Source organism: Panulirus ornatus, chromosome 9, assembly GCF_036320965.1.
Source record: "Panulirus ornatus isolate Po-2019 chromosome 9, ASM3632096v1, whole genome shotgun sequence".
Lineage (NCBI taxonomy): Eukaryota > Metazoa > Arthropoda > Malacostraca > Decapoda > Palinuridae > Panulirus > Panulirus ornatus.
The window spans coordinates 41090693-41108828 of record NC_092232.1 but is presented as its reverse complement, the minus strand read 5'-3'; the positions used below and the strand labels follow the sequence as shown (position 1 = coordinate 41108828).

Here is an 18136-nt window from a genome sequence, read left to right as displayed (position 1 = left end):
TGTTTCCGCCCGGGATCGAACCGGGGACCTTGTGCGTGTTAAGCACACGTGATAACCACTACACTACGGAAACTGTATTAACTTTAACGAAACAGAAGTTTCATTTCCATCACTGAAGCAGATGTCATATTGTCATTACTGAGATATATGTTTCAATGTTATCATCTAAGCACATGTCACAGCCGAAGCAGATTTTTCACTGTCAGTTCGCTATCAAATGTCTCATCTTCATTAAGGAAAGAAAAGTTTCAGTATTACTACAAAATCATGTTTCAATGTCATTACTGAAGCAAATGCTTTAATGTCACTTTTGAAGCTCATTTCTGTGGATCAAAACCGAAGCAGCTTTCTTCAGGTCTCATTACTGAACCATATGTTTCAGTTTCATTACTGAACAGATGGTTGATTGTTATTTTTCAGAGAGACGTTTTAGTGTTGTTACTGAAGTGTATTACTCGGCTTTATTACTGATGTATATCTGAAGCATATGTTATACTTTGACGACTAAAGTAGATGTTTCAGGGTTATAGCTAAAGCATGTATCTCAGAGTAATTACTGAAGTATATGTCTCCGTATGATTAAGGTGAAGAAATCAATCCATATGACTAACGTTAAGTTCCTGTTAACATGAAGTCTGGTGTGTCGGGACGAAACTAGACCAGAACCCTTGTGTATATGTGACTTAACGATGGAGGGAAAGATGAGGACATATCAATGGCCGACTTTCTTCATAGCAATAGGCACATTGTAATCATGTAATGTTGTGGCTTGTTGAGTACTGCATGGCATACAAGTGGAGGAGATACGAAAATAGACAGCTCCTAGGAGTAGAAACCGAAGTGATGTCGATAAAAGTTAGAAAGAATAGCATAAGTTTGGCGAGAAAATTAGCTTGGTATTTAAAACAGCATTTAGAATTTATAAGCTGTATTCCTATAGACTGACTTCTGTTAGGTAGGTATAAGGCGCTGTAGTCTGGATGATGAGGTTTAGAATGAATCTCTGGAATGCACTTAGCATACTCTTGTACCATGTATCCATTACTTCTTTACATGTATGTAGTAAACCTCTAGCGTAACCAAAAGTTGATATAGTTATATGACGCTTGTCTCTGCTTTTAAACAGTCTGGTAAACTACAGATGTGGTCTTCTGATGTGATCATAAGAGTACCTTCATTTTGAGGTTTCAAGCAATCTTAAGGGAAAGTGTTGGTGTTTGTTCCTCTTGTACCTGCTGGCGTTTCCATTGTACCTCAAGGAAGCCGCTGAGAATGAATAGGCACGATTTATGGAGTGATTTCCATGTGTGGATGTAGAGGTTCCTGGTAGATGTTCTTATAATCAAGGGTCTTGCCTGGATGAGTTCGATTCACCAACCCTTCGGTGAACAGCCTAACGCGCTAACCTCTTGTACCAAGGTAACCTGGAAACACCCAAGCCTCAGACGGAACATTAGCATGAACTATGGATAGGAAGATAAGAGATAGTCTGCGTCAGTACATGACTTCCACACAGGAATAATGTAATGATAATCATCCTGGTTTTTCAGTTGAAATTTCAATAGTTTGTGTGTATTTCCACAGGAGTAATACTCAAGAGCTACATATGCCCTTGTCTGAATTCGGTTCTGAACACGACCACTGTATCCTCTCCTGCTACACGTGACTCCTATATGTTATGTAAAACAGTCAGTGCCACAAGCAATCGTCATCAAGACTGCCTTAAGATGAGTTATATTCAAGCCTCCGTGGCACAATAGGTTAGCGCGTTCGGCTGTTAACCGAAAGGTGGTGGTTCGAGCCCACCCGGGGGCGACACTTTATGTAAGACAACTCCAGAACTTACAAGAAACTTCAGAATCATACAAGCACAGGAGTTAATCACAGACTGTATGTAATTTCAAGAAAAAGAATAATAAATAACTAAACCTCTGAAAGGAATCTGTGTTAAATGTAATTCATCCTTATTATCTTCCATGAAGTTCACTGGAAACCTCAACAAAGGTAGAGCCTCACACTACATCATAAGACCACACCAGAGGTTAAGGAGAACAGTAGAAATGCAAACACAGGAGTCACACATTCAAGATACCTTATGACCACTCCACATGATCACTATGTACAGTCAAATGGGTGCAGGATGCACACATTATGTGATGTTAAGAACATTCCAGAGGATCATTCTAAACCTCATCGGGCAGACTACAGCTCTTTATACCTACTTGACACCTACGTCCATAGAAATCAAACCTGCAAATTTTTATTCTGATTCTGAAAGCATGTCCACTTGTCTCTCTTAACTACGGGTATTGTTTTTTTCACTCTCATTTAGACATTTTTTCATTTTCTACTCCTGGGAGTTGCTGGTTTCGTACCTCCACCACTGGTAGGTCACACAATACTCAACAACTCAATACATTCTATCATTACTGTGTGGCATTGGTACGAAAAGATTCAGCCATTGTAATGTTCACTTCTCTCACTCTACCGCTGGGCCATACATAAACAAGAGTTCCAGTTGTGCATTGGCCGGACACACAAGACTTACTGTTTAACTGTGGATATCGTTAATTACATACATGATCTTTCTTCAGTAAAATGACATCAATGGCGCAGTGGAAGCGTGATGGGCCCATAAATCAGACGTCAATGGACAAAGACTATGCTCTGCTATGAGTATATTTTTTATTATGCGAAGGGACCAATCTTTAGACTAGACCCATCCAGGGTAATAATATAAACAGGTCAGAGTGGAGAAGTGGATTAAAGGAAGAGTCAGTTATTTGCCTCGGTGTCTGAGAGTAAGACAGAACGTTTTCCCTGACTCCTGTGTCTGCTGGTGGAGGCTCCTTATCATATCTACAATGATCATAAAGTTTATTAAACTACTGCAGCTTTTGATGACATCGATGCATCAAAGGATCTGGTATGAGACAGGAAGTTGGAAGATCCTGAAAGACTTGTGATTTTAGTGGAATGAAGCGCGCACCCGCCACCACCAAATACAATGGTTGTTTACAGAATAAGTGAAAACTTACAGAATGAGTGGGATAAGGTCTAAATTTCTTACTGTATCTTTTAGTTGATATGTATGTATTTACACATAAGTAGAAATGAATATACAACAGGTAGAAATCATCAAGAAATAAGTGTGTGATAACGGGCTGCAGTACAATACCACGAACGGCAGAACACTATCTCAGGCCGCCTAAATAGCCCACATACATTAACTGCAACTCAGATTTGTAAATGTTTTTAGATTCATCCTTAGAATTAACTAGAATTGTTGCTAAGAATAAGAAATTGTACATACTGAATTAAAAACTAAAATTCGTTCACGTTAAGTAATTTGTCGTTATATGCATTACGAGCACATGGACACCACCTTCCTGGTCAGACGTTACACATGTTTCGATCTGCACCAAGAGTTTCGATTTTCACCGACTGTCTAAGCTTTGCTCCATGTCTAAGGTAAGAGGGGGAGGGGGATAAACACGGGAAGATTTTGGCGAAGGAAGAAAAGGCTGCACTAATAGATTGCAAAGACGACTCCCTGCAGCTTTCAAGTAACGACTCAGAAGCAGATGATCTGCCACCGACAACAATGGAGGTGACAGTTTTCAAGAGGAGATTACTAAGAAGTAAAGAAAAAGAATGCATACGGAGAAGAAAAAAGAAAAAAGAAATCAACTAGGAACCGAACCCAGTGGGGTGGTCGAATTAATCCTGGTGACATGCAATATGGCGAGCAACCCCGGTGTAGGAAGTGTATTTAGGGTCGCAATCAAAATGTTTGGATAAAACTTCTATAAGATTAGGTCTATTAGGAAGGTATGAGAGGCTGTTTTACTGTATATATGTTGAGGTTTAGAATGAACCCCTTGAATGCTTTTGCCATCACTCTTCTGTATCCTGAAGCGGCTTTTACATACTGAAAATTTAGTAGTGGTCATCATTCAACTTTGATATATGACTCTTGTATGTACATTTTAAAGAATGTAGTGAACCTCAGTTGTCGTATGATGCGGTCATTAGGCTACAGCTACTTGTTCAGGCTTCCAGTAGACTTCAGGGAAGCAGGTGAGGGTTGAGTTTTTACAATCAATCTTCGGAAAGTCCTCATGGTTGACTTTCGTACTTGCTAGATGAAGTTTCTTGTTAAGTTGTGGATTATTCTTAACTGAAAAACTCGCCTCCAGGTGGATTCGAACCACAAACTTTTCAGTTAAAAGCCGAACGCGTTAACTAAATGTGCCATGTAGTATAGGTAATGCATCAGCTTCAGGTGAACTTTTTGACAGATCCTTATGGTGTTGACAGTGTTAGATAACAAATAATAATGATGTGTAAGAAGAGAGGATGCAGTGCTTGTGTTCTTAGCCAGTACTGAACAAAGACATAAATAGTCCTTGAAGGTTTTACCCACAAGAAATTGTCACAAGATATTGGGATTCCAACTAGACAATCGGGATGATTATCATCATCACATTAAACATGTGTGGCACTTATGTAATAATGCAGACAACAATTACCTCTATATCCACAGTTCCAGCTACAGGTCCAACTAAAGCTTGAGTATTTCCAGACCTCCTTAACACAACAGATTAGGCATTCCGTTGTTAACATAAGTATTAGTGATTTGAGCTCACCAACTGATGATCCTTGATTGTAAGAACATTTACCATGAACCATAACATCTAGATATGAGAATCACACTATGAGCCACACCACTCAGTACTCGGTTAAACCATGTGTATTGTGTAATATCTTATTTAGACGTAGAATCTTCTTTTCTTCTGAAACGTTGCTTCGTTTATATAAGGGATTGATTCGTCCTTGTATGGAGTACTGCTCTCACATCTAGGGTGGTTTTATCTCTGCACACTTACTTGACAGAGCTGAGTCGAAACCATTCCTATTAATGAAATGTCCCAAGCGACGTCCTCTCTTGACCTTCATGGCCAACGTTGCCATGTTGGTTCACTTTGCCTCTTGTATAATTGTTACTTTCTTCTTTGCTCCTGACACCTGGATGTTTACCTTCCCCCTAGACTAGCTAGAGCACGCAATGTTCATCAACCCGCTGCGTCACATGATTACTGTGTGGCCAATAACTATGACTTGGCACATTTGAAAAGATAGGTTTTCCACTTATTCCAATATTCGTAATATCTTTCCCTTGTTTGTTTCTTTTTGCCTTTCATGATTTGCTCTTTATTCTAAATAAGGCCAGGCCTTGAAGTGGTCTTTGTCGGTGAATGGAGCTTTTGACATAAAAGAAGAAAATCTTACAAGCACCAAACACCTACTTTATTCACATAAGTTCCTTTGATACCTCCTGTCAGTACAATCATTTTAGGTAAAATCTTGATAGAGTCCAACATATCTATGTATCCCAGACACTGGTATCATGGTGTGCTACGAATCTTTGGGTTTCCGCCTGACTCTGCCAATGAAAGAAAGGGAGTAGACAGTAGTAGTACCGGCCTCTCCCACGGCCTTTACCTAAGATGTCATAGAAACCTCATGAAGGTGTAGGAGGTACACTTCATTGACCCTATTCAACCATAGCAGCTTCCCTGAGATCTTTGGAAGCTCCAGCAGGTACAAGAGGCTAATAAATTTATCCATGAAGATTGCTAGAAACCACATCTGAAGTTCACGAGACCCTTTAAAGATAGGAAACTAAAATTCACACTGAAATATCTATTGAAACATTTACAACAAAAGACGGTGTAGTATACTACTCCCATCCTCTTTTTTACCACCGTTAGTGGGATTTAGAAATAAAAGACGTTCACAAATATTATAGATTTTGTGGTGATATGTACAGTGCAAAGAAAACAAGCAATGCACCTCATTTTGAGTCCCCTGAACTCAATACAAGGATGTCACAACTATTGTGCAAAGTTTTTTGTACTGTGCAAGAATTTTTTTTTCAGTCACATCACTAATAATCATCCAACAAAATTATCCTTTTTAAATTACTAATTTCGTTGTTTCTGTACAGCTGAATCTTTTCACAACTTAATACATGATGTTCTCATGTATGTCCATCCCTCAATTGGCAAAGTTGACAGGATCGACCAATCCCCCTACTTAACTGCCAATGATATCTATACCCCAATCTTAGTCTCATTATCACAATGTCCACAGATGTAAGGTTTGCCACATAAGTTACAGTTGTATTATTTAACATATATAAATAATAGAGTCTCACTATTTTTAGCAGTTACACTTATGCTTACATATTCCCATCCCTCTCTTATTCTTTTCATTTCATTTTTTATTATTCCTATACTCTTATAAGTATCAATATCTATATACATATTTTTTGTGGCTTCTCTGGTCAACCCACCATCAGTTTCATTAAAATGAATCTCTACATGTGATGGAATCCATATAAACTGTACATCACTTTTCATCTCTTGAGGTACTATAACCAGGCGTTTACAAATGTTAACAACATGGTAGTTACAAGGGTACTTACTCTTCAAGGCCTTCAATGCACTTCTACTGTCCACAAAGAAATACGTATCTTCACATTTCTCTATAGCAATCTGAAGACCCTCACGGATTGCATATAACTCAGCCAGAGTGGATGAGGAGTTATCACTAATCCTTGAACTAATTGTTTCATATACGAAACGTTCATATTTGTAAATGACGTAGATTCATTTTTAGAATTAACTAAAAGTTTTGCTAGAAATTTCAATTTCATAAATCTTGAACAAAAGCTAAGTCATATTCATGTTCAAACAATATCAATATATGCACTACAGGTGCAACAATGGGTCTTAACTAATATTTGTAAAAACAGTTATTCCGTAGAAAGCGACGATGTTCGCGCTTTTAGCGTTGAGAGTTCACTATGAGGGAGATTTACGTAATCTCGTTGTGAAAGCGGAAAACCTTATCTGGCAGCGAATTTTCTACATATTTTAGGAGACTTGGTATGTCTGACTGATAGAAACCTTGAATGATGAAGTTTATTCCATGACTTTTATATACACATTTCTCAGGACTTCTAGATGGCCTCTGGGTTCTTCATAATGTTTGTAATGTAATTCCAGAAATCTGTTGTTGAGGATTATAGTGAACCTCTAGATAGTTTCTGCTTTTTATTTTGGCTTGTGTTTCTAATGGTGAAACCTCTGGACTACCTAATGTTTCAAGACTTTCATCTCCTACACCTACTGGATGCTTCCAGTAAATCTCTGGAATGGTTCAGAAGATGGTCGTTGTACGTAACTGTTCTCTGCCTGGTGAACTCTGATGGACCTCTTTAGAGTTCTAAATGTGGAAAGAGTGGTGTGGTTTCTTTTACAATTTTCTATCATTAACATGATTATATTTTCAAAACGAATTCTTCAGTCGAGAGCAGAAGTCCTCATATATGGCAGCTCTAACAATACGAAAAAGTCTTCAAATACATATAAAAGGCTTTAGAGAGAAGAGAAGAATAATAATCTTAGATGAAGTAGATAACCTACCTCTTACTATAGCTACAGGTCATAGTTGTTGAGAAATATGTGAGAAAGTAAAGAGTTTCACATCCTACCGGTGTAAAGAAGAGATTAGATCGTACCTGTCAGGAAAGATAAGAGAGGCAAAGGGTTTCAAAGTCTAGCGGTGTAGGGAAAGAACCAGATATCACAACGACCCACCCTTGGGATGTCAACGGCCACACGATAAACATGTGAGCTTTAGATTGCCGATTATTGCCTGGTATGGTTTATAATGTGTTTCCCGAGTGTGGATGTTGAGGTTCCTGACAAATGTTCTTATGATCAAGGGTCGTCCCTGGATGAGCTTGAATCACCAACCCTTCGGTGAATAGCCTAACACAATAACCTGTTAGGCCGAGGAAGTGTGGAAACACCGCAGCTTCAGACGAACCATTTGAGGGAACTGTGGATAGGAAAGTAACTGATTGTCTGCAAAAACAAATGACTGAAACATCATAATGTAATAATAATCATCTTCGCTTTGTTGAAATTCCAATATCTATTGTGTATTTCCACAAGCTGTGACCCTCAAGGGACAATTATGTCACTGTCCAAACTCGGCTATGAACAGGAGCACTGCCCCGTCTCCTGTTAGACATCACTCCTATATATTATGTAAAACATTCAGTGCCACAAGGACTCGTCACCAAGTCTACCTGAAGCTGAGGTATTTCCAGGACTCCGTGGCACAATAGGTTAGCGCGTTCGGATGTTAACCGAAAGTTTGGTGGTTCGAGCCGACACGGGGCGACACTTTATGTAAGACAACTCCAGAACTTACAAGAAACCTCAGATTCATACAGGCACAGGACATAATCACAACCTTTCTGTGCTATCAAGAAAAGATAACTATAAACCTCCAAAAGTTATCCAAGTCATATGTAATTCATCCTTACCAGCTTCCTTGAAGTCCACAGGAAACCTCAACAAAGGTGGAGCCTCATGCCACATCATATGACCACACCGGACGTTCAGCAAAGCCCTTAAAAGGCAGACACAGGAGTCATACAATTCATGTTAGTTTATGACCAAACCAGATTTTCACAATATACAAGTAAGTAGGTACAGGATACACACGTCATGTAACGGTAAGAGCATTTCAGATCATTATAAACCTCATCACGCACAATGCAGCTCTTCATGCCTACCTGAAGCCTGAGTCCAAAGTAATCTGAACTGAATATTTATTCTATTTCTGGAAGTATGTCCACATGTATTTCTCTTAACTACGGATACTGTTTTCTTTTTTTTTTTTGCCTCTCTCTCATTTGGATATCTTTTTCAATTTTAACTCCCAGAAGTACTTGGTTTCGTACCTTCGGCACTGGAAGATCATACAGTACTCAACAACACAATATATTTTATCATTACATTGTGGCAGTTGGTAAGAAGAGAGTCTGCCATAGTAATGTTCATTTCACTCCCTCTAACGATAAGCCAAACATACACAAGGGTTCCAGTTGGATTTCGTCCGGACACAAAAGACTTACTGTTTAAAGTTGTATATCACATAAATCATTTTTCTTAAGTAAAATGACATCAAATGGCAGTGGAAGCGTGCTGGGCCCAAAACCCATTGATCAATAGACCGAAACCATGCTCTTCTGAGTGATTTTTCTTATTACAGGAAGGGACGAATCTCTAGACCTGATCCATCAAGGGTAACATCATTACAGTTAATAGGGTCAGAGTGGACAAGTGGAGTGAAGGAAGAGTCAGTCATTTGCCCAAGTGTCTGAGACAAAGGCAGAACGTTTTGCCTGACTCTTGTGTCTACTGGTGGAGGCTCCTGTTAATCCCTACAATGATCATTAAGTTTATTAGATAGCTCCAGTTCTTGATGTCGATGCTTCCAGTGATCTGATATGAGACAGCAAGTTGGAAGATCCTTAAAAGACGTGAATTAGTGGAATGAATCGTGCACACACCACTGCTGAATTCATAGGTTCTTTCCAGCATAAGAGAAACTGACAGAGTGAGTCGATCAAGATCTACTTTTCTTACTGTGTCTTATAAAGACTTCATCTGTATACTTACACATAAGTGGAAATGAATAAGAAACAGGCAGTAATCATCAACATATAAGAGTGTGATAACATGCTGCAGTACAATACCACCACCAGCAGAACGCTGCCTCAGGCCACCTGAATGGCTCGCATGCGTTAATTGCAATTCATATTTGTAAATGTTTTTAGATTCATCCTTAGAATTGACTAAAAATGTTGCTAAGAATAGGAAAATGTACATGTATTGAATCAAAAACTAAAATTCACTCACGTTAAGTAATTTGTTGTTATATGCAATACGAGCACATGGAAGGTTACTAATCGTTTTTCTGAAAACAATATTTAGCCAAATAAGAAAGAATTCGCCTTATAATTGCTGAAAGATTTAAGTCAATCGGTGAGAGAGGTACGTCCATCGGAGGGACAGTGTATGAACTTAGCTGATTGCGTGACTTTTCCGTCCATCGTCGGAGACTTGGTATGTCTGACTGATGAAAACCTTATAAGATGAAATTTGTTCCATTACTTCCATAACTACCCCTTGGGACTTCAACGGGGCATTTGGGTTGCTCTTTATGATAGCAATGTAATTCCTGTCTCTGTTGCTGAGGTTTATGGTGAACCTCTGGATAATTTGGTGAGACACCTGATTCTGTTGGTGGAACCTCTGGATTACCTCACTTGCCGAGACCCACTAGAAACTTTTAGTGAGCCTCTGGAATGGTCTACAATAAGGTCGTTGGAAGCAACAACTTTCTGCCCGATGATCTAAAACCGTGTAACAAATTTTCTAATTGATTATGTCAAAGAAGTATATAAAAAATGGCTGCTATTTCCTTGAAATTTTTCTATTCTGATCAGGACAGTGATATATTGAAAGTTACCCATTTTTTAAAACATTCCAGATAGATTCATTGCTAAGTAAATGATATAGAACTTTCTAGAAGTTTCCAGTAATATACATATTATTATAGATAAAGAGCCTTCAGCTAACCACCTCAGTTTAGATTTAGCCGCCTAAGTGGATACATATAAGTACGTAAAATTTTCTGATATAACATCTAGAGGCTGCAAGCATCCGGCAGACGCATTTTGCTATGTTTCCCGCCAATTTAGCAAAACAATAGCGAAACATTAAAACATTATTTCGCAGCAGCATATGCTAAGATGTGCGAGGCCTACCATGCATATTTCGGCATGCCTGTCGGGTATCAAGACAAATTCTAAGCACCTCATTACACCTGCAAACAATGCAAAAAAAAAAGATATCTGAAAAGTAGGCAGACAATTGATGCTCGTTTGGTTGGCGGAATTTTATGTTATTTGACAGCTCTTTCAGGAGCCTCAAAGTCGAGCTGATCCATAACGAGAACAAATACCAGTTTCTTCCCCTTGTTACTAGGTGCACCTCAAAGAAGAAAACAGCAGTGTCAAGACCTTGCTGAACGCCTCGAATTATGGTGAGTACGACTGGGAGGTCATCGGACACTTCAAAATGGTGGCATTCCTGATGGGTCTCCAAGTTGGTTTTACCAAGTTTCCCTGCTCTCTTTGCCTTTGGGACACCAGGGACACCGCGGCGCTCTACTGAGGACGGGACTGGCCACAGTGGACGGAATTCTCTGTGGGAATGAACAACGTCAAGTGGGAGCTACTGGTGGACCCCTCAGAAGGTGTTGATGCCACCATTGCTCATAATAATAGGCCTTATGAAACAATTTGTCACTGCTCTAGATAAGGAATCTCCAGCCTTCAAGTACCTAGAAGATTTCTTCCCTAAGCTGTCTGAGGCAAAGGTCAAATCCGGTGTCTTCGTCGGACCACAGATAAAGAAGATCCTGGAGTGCAAGGAAATCCCCAAGAAGCTCACTAGGGAGGAGAAGGCAGCTTGGTATAGCTTTGTCGCCGTGGGTCGGGGTTTCCTGGGCAATCACAAGACCGAAAACAATGTGGAGCTGGTTGAAACTATGATGAAGAACTACGACAAAATGGGCTCCTGGACGTCCCTGAAAGTCCATATTCTTGACGCTCATCTTCATAAAATCCAGGAAAACATGAAAGCGTATTCGTAGGAGAAAGGCGAGCGCTTCCACCAGGATGTGTTGGACTTTGAACAACGTTACCAAGGAACATGTAACGAGAACATGATGGGAGATTATATTTGGGGTTTGATTCGTGAAAGTGATTTATACTACAATGTAAATCTTAAAAACTCCTCACCTCTAAATGTTTTGTGATTACTTTTGTTTAACATCAGTGTTAATACAAGTTAAGTATAATTCATATGTTGTTCGTTTAAATATATTTACGTATGACTTTCGGTTCACACGCTACACGCAGAAATCACCAGGAATTTATGATCTGAGAACAATGATCTGGTAACAACTCCCCGTACAGGAACATGAACTTCAGAACGTTGACTTAGGCCAGGTGGGCTGCTCACATGCGTTGTTACCATCTCTTATATCTCCAGATTCATCTTCATAACTGACTATGAATGTACTCAAGAATAATGAATCCCTATAAACTGAACCAAGAGATAAACTGCCTTCATATCTAAACTGTTAATAAACATAACCACTATGAATGTATGGAAGAATCTTAATCATTAATGTTACTATTCATATATTCAACGTCGACGACGTTTGATGCGAATGTGAACAGTCAAATTGTTATAGATCTACGCCCCTTGACGGGAGAGAGGATGACCTCTGCTGATTGGGTGGGAAACTTGTCATGTCAGACCAATGGACAGTGTCTAACATGAAGTTTATGACGTGACTCTTTTTATTGCTTTTTGAGATTTCCAGAGTGCCTTTGGAGTGTTCTTTATGTCTGTGTGATGTGATTCTAGGATAATGTTGCTGAGGTTTATGGTGAACCTATACAGTTATTTCTTAATGTGGCTTCAGTTTCAGATGCTGAAACCTGTGGTTTACTACATACGTCAGGAGTCACGTCTTTTATCTCCTTGACCTGCTTGAAGCTTTCAGTGAGCTTCTAGAATGGTGTAGTATATAATTATTCTAAGCATCATGCTGATGCCTGATGATATCTGGTAGCTCTCTGGATAGTTCGTAATGTAAAGAATGTGGTGTGCAAAGTTCATTAGTTTTTTATTCATCAATATCACTTTATTTTCGAAAAGAAATATTCACTTCTAGAGAAAAGTTCTCATCGAGGCTATGACTTAAATGAAATATATAGTATGACTACAAAGACAAAGAATTAGTTAAAGAAAAACGAGAAAGTAATAAAAGAGGCAATTAGTTTACTTCTTATAAAGCTGTATTACTGTAGACTGACTTCCGTTCGGTAGATATAAGGCGCCGTCGTCTGTATGATGAAGTTTAGAATGAACTTCTGGAATACAATTAGCATACTCTTGTAGTGTGTATCCATTAATTCTTTACTTGTATGTAGTAAGCCTCTGGCGTAACCAAAAGTTGACATAGTTGCATGACTCTTGTCTCTGCTTTTAAACGGTCTGGTAAACTACAGATATGTTCTTATGATGTGATCATAAAAGTTCGTACATTTCGTCATCAGGTTTAAAGCAATCTTAAAACCTTCAAATATTCAAATCTGCTGGAGTTTCCTGTCGCCCACAAGGAACCTGCTGAAAATGAATAGGATCAATCCAGTGTACCTCCTACACCTGCACGAGGTTTCCACTTCACCTGAGGGAAGCTCTTGAGTATAAATTAGTTCCCACTGCTTTACCTGCTGCAGGCTTACAAAGAACACTGTTGATCATGAATTAAGTTTGATTAGAGGTTTCCAGCACACCTCAGTGAAGGTGTTGAAAACAAGTTACGTTTCACTGCTATCCCAGCTGGGGGTTTCCAATGAGCCTTAAGGAGGCTGTTCGAGTTTGAATTAGTTGTAATTGTTCAACCCGATGAAGGTTTTAATTGGACCTCAGCTAAGCTGCTGAGGATAAATCATATGTGGTGAACCTACTGGAGGTTTCCATTAAACTTTAGGGAAGCTGCTGCAGATAAAGTAGCTATGAATCCTGTTCCTTCTGAACATTGTCAATAAAACTCGCAAAAGCTTTTAAGGGTATGTTTGTGTTACTCCTATAACTGAATAAAGGTTTCCAGTAGAACTCAAAAACGCTGTTGAGGGTAAATTAGATGAGACCCTTATGCCCGATAAAAGTTTTTGTGGATAAATTTGATGTGACTCCCATAACTTTTGAAGGTTTCCTGTCAACCTCTGGGATCGTTTGTGGTAGACTGATGTACCTGTTTCCAGTAGCCTCTTATTAACCATTGGAGTTGTCTGTCCCAGTGTCTGAGAAAAATTTCAGAATGTTTTGTTTCATTCCTGTATCTACAGGTGGAGGCTCCTAGGAGTCAACCACTGCAATGATCTTAAAGTTTGATATTCAACTCCAGTAATTGATATTAATGTTTGTAGTAAACTGATTACAGATTACAAATTGGAGATCCTGAAAGTGGAAAATTTTACATGAAGATTGTGCGACCACCTTCCGCCAAATTCAATGATTGTTTCCGATACAAGACAAATTTCCAGAAACATTGGAACATGATCTACTGTTTATTTATTGTGTTGTATAGAAGATATATAGATATACTTACTAATGAGAGAAAACAAACAGGCAATAGGCAGAAATCACCAAAATATAAGTGTGATAACAGTCGCCGTACAATACCACGAACACCAGCCTAGCTGGATGGGCCTCACGCATTTATGCCAATTCATATTTGTAAATGACGCTAAATTCATCATCAGAATTTAATAAAAGTTTTGTTAGAAATTTGAAATTACATAGATGCTGAACAAAAGATAAATCATGTTCTTCTTCAAACAATATCAGTATATCCACAAAATCAATTATACCGACGAAAGCATCGGTGTTCGCGTTTTTAGCCCTGAAGGTCACACTAAGGGAGATTTACGTCACCTTGTTAGAAGGGCAGAAAACCTTAGCTGACTGAGTGAAGTTTCCGACAATTGTAGGAGACTTGGTATGTCTGACTGATAGAAAGCTTGTATGATGAAGGTTTTTCCATGTCTCCTATATCTACTTCTCAGGATTTCCAGATGACCTGCGGGGTGTTCATTATGTTTGTCATGTAATTCCAGGATCTGTTGTTGAAGAAAATAGTGAACCTCCAGACTGATTTCACTTTTCCTTTGCCTTTATCTTCTACCGGTGAAACCTCGGGATTACCTAATGTGTCAAGTTTTTTATCTCCTAGAATTCCTGGATGCTTCCAGTGAACCTATGGAATGGTTCAGAAGAAGGATGTTTTACGTAAGGTTTTTCTGCCTGGTGAACTCTGATAGGCCTCTAGAGAGTTCTTAATGTGGAGAGAGTAGTGTGATTTGTTTCATAATTTTCTATATGTCATTAACATAATTATTATTTTTCAAATGGAAGGCTTCAGTTGTGAGCAAAAGACCTCATCAATGGCAGCTCATAGAACATGAAAAGGTCTTCAAGGACTTATAAAAGCTTTAGAGAGAAGAGGAAGAATAATAATTTTAAATGAAGTAGATAACTTACTTCTTACTATAGGTACAGGTCACAGTTGTTAGGAAATATGTGGGAAGGTAATGAGTTTCACATACTATCGTTGTAAAGAAGTCGTCAGATCGTAGCTTTTAGGAAAGAAATGATAGGCAAAGGGTTTCAAAGTCTAGCGGTGTAGAGAAAGAACCAGATATCACAACTGCTCATCGTTGAGATGTCATCGGCCACACAGTAATCATGTGAAACACTAGATTGCCTAGTGACGCATTAGATTTCCGAGTGGTACGGTCTGTGGTGAGATGTTGAGGTTCCTGGCAAACGTTCTTATAATCAAGGGTCGTTCCTGGATAAGCTCGAATCACCAACCCTTCGGTGAACATCCTAACTCACTAATCTCTTTTGCCAAGGAAACCTGGAAATATCCCAGCTACAGACGGAACATTGTCATGAACTATGGATGAGAAGGTAAGAGATGGTCTGCGTCATTACGTGACTGCCAAACAGGAATAATGTAATGATAATCATCCCGGTTGATCAGATGAAATTCCAATATGTTGTGTGTATTTCCACAAGGAGTAATCCTCAAGAGCAACAGAAGTCCTTGTCTAAACTTGGCTTTGAATACGAACACTATATCCTCTCCAGCTACACATAAGTCCTATATGTTATCTAAAACAGTCAGTGCCACAAGCACTCGTCTCCAAGTCAGCCATAAGATGTGATATTTTCAGGCCTCCGTGGCACAATAGGTTAGCGCGTTCGGCTGTTAACCGAGAGGTTGGTGGTTCGAGCCCACCCGGGGGCGAGTCTTTATGTGAGACTACTCCAGAACTTACAAGAAACTTCAGTTTTAAACAGGCACACGAGTTAATCAAAAACTGTATGTAATCTCAAAAATAACTAACTGTAAACCTCCAACAGTTATCTGCGTCATATGTAATTCATCCTTACTAGCTTCCGTGAAGTTCACTGGAAACCTTAATAAAGGTAGAGCCCCATGCTACATCATAAGATCACACCGGAGGTTAAGAAGAACCCTTGAAAGGCAAACGCAGAAGTCACACATTCAAGATACCTTATGACCACTCCAGATGTTCACTATGTACATGCAAATGTGTACAGGATGCACACATTATGTGATGTTAAGAACATTCTAGAGGATCATTCTAAACCTCATCAGGCAGACTACAGCTCTTGATATCTACTTGACACCTAAGTCCATAGAAATCAGGCCAATGAATTTTTATTCTGATTCTGAAATCATGTCCACTTGTCTTTCTCTAAACTACGGGTATTGTTTCTTCACTCTTATTTGGACATTTTTTTCAGTTTCTACTCCCGAGAGTTGCTGGTTTCGTACCTCCACCACTGGTAGGTCATACAATACTCAATATCCCAGTACATTTTATCATTATAGTGTGGCATTTGATAAGAGGAGAGTTGCCATTGTAATATTCACTTTTTTCCCTCTACCACTGGGCCATACATAAACAAGAGTTCCAGTTGTGTACTAGCCAGACACACAAGACTAACTGTTTAAAGGAGGTTATCGTCAACTACATTAATGATTTTTTCTTTAGTAAAATGACAACAGTGGCACAGTGGAAGCTTGATAGGCGCATAACCCAAAGGTCAATGGACAAAGACCATACTCTGCTATGAATGTTTTTTTCTATTATAGAAAGGGACCAATCTTTAGACTAGACCCATCCAGGGTAATAACATTACAGTAAACAGGTCAGAGTGGAGAAGTGGAATAAAGGAAAAGTCAGTTAGTTCCCTCGGTGTCTGAGGCAAAGACAGAACGCTTTCCCTGACTCCTGTGTCTTATGCTGGAGGCTCCTTTTAATCTCTACAATGATCATAAAGGTTCTCAAACTACTGCCGTTTTTGACATCGTTGCATCCAGGGATCTGATATGAGACAGAAAGTTAGAAGATCCTGAAAGACTTGTGATTTTAGTGGAATGCATCGTACATCCGGCACCACCAAATACAATGATTGTTTCCAGAATAAGTGAAAACTTACAGAATGAGTGGGCTAAGATCTGATTTTCTTACTGTATCTTATAGATGATATGTAGGTGTTTACACATAAGTAGAAAAGAATAAACAACAGGTACAAATCATCAAGAAATAAGAGTGTGATATCAGGCTGCCATACAATACCACGAACAGCAGTATACTATCTTAGGCCACCTGAGTGACCCACATGCATTAATTGCAACTCATATTTGTAAATGCTGTTAGATTAATCCTTAGAACTGACTAAAAATATTACTAAGAAAAGGAAAGTGTACATGTACTGAATCAAAAAGTAAAATTCGTTCACGTTAAGTAATTTATCGTTATATGCATTACGAACACATGGAAGGATACTAATCAGTCTTTTAGGAACAATATTGACGCCAAATGCGAAGGAGTTCGCTTTGTAATTGCTGAAAGATTTACGTCCATCGGCGGGATAGGTACGTCCCTCGGAGGAACGGTGGAAGAACTTAGCTGACTGCGTGAGTTTTGCGCCCATTGTCGGAGACTTGGTATGTCGGACTGATGGAAACCTCTTAAGACGAAGTTTGTTTCATTACTTCCACATCTAATTCTTGGGACTTCCACGGGGCCTTTAGGATGTTCTCTATATTAGTAATTTATTTCCAGTCTTTGTTGTTAAGGTTTATGGTGAACCTCTGGATTGTTTTGGTGCGACATCTGTTCGTGCTACTGAAACATCTGGATTACCTCACTTGTCGAGACCTACTGGAACCATCCAGTGAACCTCTGGAATGGTCTACGATAAGGTCGTTGTAAGCAACACCTTTCTGCCTGATGATCTTTCATGAACCTCTGGAGAGATCTTAAGGCTGAGAGTCTGGTGCGCTGTGTGGTATAGCTTTCTATCTATCTATCATTATCACTCTTATTCACTTTCAAAAGTACGGCTTAAGTCACGAACAAAAATCTTAATCGATGTCAGATCTTAAATAGATAATAAAAAAAGATCTCAAAGACATATGAGGATGAATAATGATTTCAGAGGGAGTAGAAAACTTTCCTTTGCAAAGGTTTAGATCGTAGTTATAAGGAAATATATGAGAAGGTAAAAAGTTTCAGATCCTA

General features: G+C 39.0%; 3 non-coding genes across 3 annotated transcripts; 2 read left to right on the top strand and 1 right to left on the bottom strand.

Annotated features, from left to right (window-relative positions):
- Window positions 1-73, bottom strand: TRNAV-AAC (transfer RNA valine (anticodon AAC)). Its single transcript has one exon. It is a non-coding gene; the product is annotated as a tRNA-Val (tRNA).
- A 1669-nt stretch (window positions 74-1742) lies between these two features.
- TRNAN-GUU (transfer RNA asparagine (anticodon GUU)) lies at window positions 1743-1815 on the top strand. The gene has a single exon. It is a non-coding gene; the product is annotated as a tRNA-Asn (tRNA).
- A 13936-nt stretch (window positions 1816-15751) lies between these two features.
- Window positions 15752-15825, top strand: TRNAN-GUU (transfer RNA asparagine (anticodon GUU)). Its single transcript has one exon. It is a non-coding gene; the product is annotated as a tRNA-Asn (tRNA).
- Window positions 15826-18136: the final 2311 nt, after the last annotated feature.